The sequence below is a fragment of the Rutidosis leptorrhynchoides genome, chromosome 4, assembly GCF_046630445.1.
Source record: "Rutidosis leptorrhynchoides isolate AG116_Rl617_1_P2 chromosome 4, CSIRO_AGI_Rlap_v1, whole genome shotgun sequence".
Taxonomy (NCBI): Eukaryota; Viridiplantae; Streptophyta; class Magnoliopsida; order Asterales; family Asteraceae; genus Rutidosis; species Rutidosis leptorrhynchoides.
In genome coordinates, this window is record NC_092336.1 from 170,035,540 (window position 1) to 170,037,078 (window position 1,539).

The 1,539-nt window shown below is 37.1% G+C and overlaps 1 non-coding gene across 1 annotated transcript; it reads right to left on the reverse strand.

Moving 5' to 3' along the window:
- Positions 1-541: 541 nt before the first annotated feature.
- LOC139846119 (small nucleolar RNA R71) lies at positions 542-648 on the reverse strand. The gene has a single exon (XR_011758860.1). It is a non-coding gene; the product is annotated as a small nucleolar RNA R71 (small nucleolar RNA).
- Between the last annotated feature and the right edge of the window lie 891 nt (positions 649-1,539).

Genomic DNA, 1,539 nt, shown 5'->3' on the forward strand with positions numbered 1-1,539 from the left:
CCTCACAATTGAGAACTCGGAGGATATTCAAGGATAATTCAGAGATCCTGAACCACTAATCATTCCTCCTGAACCACAAATCACTCATCCAGAGATTATCGAGGAAGAAACCATTAAGTCAGAATCCTCTAATGATTCAGATTCAACAAATTCAATTATGGAAAATCTGGAACCTCTAAGTATGGAAGACCGAATGAGGGCTAAACGCACTGGCCAAGGTCATGCAATTACTCAACCAGACATTAATGCACCAGATTATGAAATCAAAGGACAAATCCTACACATGGTAACTAATCAATTCCAATTTAGTAGTGCGCCGAAGGAAGATCCAAACGAACATCTTCGTACCTTTAATAGGATTTGTACTCTATTCAAAATCAGAGAAGTTGAGAGTGAACAGATCTATCTCATGTTATTTTCCTGGACTTTAAAGGGAGAAGCCAAAGATTGGTTAGAATTGTTACCTGAAGGGGAGATTGATATATGGGATGTCTTAGTTGAAAAATTTCTTAAACAATTCTTTCCGTCATCTAAAGCCGTGAGACTTCAAGGAGAAATAGTTACGTTCACGCAAAAGCCAAATGAAACTTTATATGAGGCATGGAAAAGATTTGGAAAGTTATTGAGAGGATGTCCTCAGCATGATTTAGACACTTATCAAATAGTGCAAATATTCTATCATGGATGCGACATTACTACACGCAAAGGCATCGATATAGCAGCTAGTGGTTCCATTATGAAGAAAACCGCAACTGAAGCTAACAAAATTATTGATAACACAGCCTCCCACTCACATGAGTGGCATCAAGAAAAAGACATCGTTAGATCATCTAAAGCTGCTAGAGCCGATTCTAGCCATGACGTTGATTCCATTTCCGCAAAGTTAGATACTTTCGAAAGACGAATGGAAAAGATGACTAAAGATATTCAAGCAATACGAATTAGTTGTGAGCAATGTGGAGGACCACATTTGACAAAATATTGTCTCAGTATTGAACAAACAATGGAACAAAGAGAGAATGTTTCATACATGAACCAATGGCCTGGAAATAATTATCAGAATAATTATCAACCGCCAAGACCAAACTACAATCAAAAACAGAATTATAACCGAAATGTTCCATACAACAACCAACAAGGTCCTAGCAATCAACAAGTATCTAATAATGCTTACAACCAGCTAAGACCTATTTTTCCAATTAAATCACCACAAACCGATGATAAAAAGCCAAATTTAGAAGACATGATGTCAAAGCTAGTTGAATCTCAAACTCAGTTTTTCATATCTCAGAAACAAACCAATGAACAAAATGCTCAAGCATTTAGAGATCAACAAGCTTCAATCTAAAATCTGGAACAAGAAGTAAGTAACCTAGCAAGGTTGATAAGTGAAAGAAAATCGGGAAGTCTACCTAGCGATACAAATGCTAACCCCCGGAATGAAACAGCTAAAGCCATTACCACGAGAAGTGGTATTACACTTAAACCACCTGAAATACCTGTAATTTCTGATGACTCTATTCCTACTACACATGCACC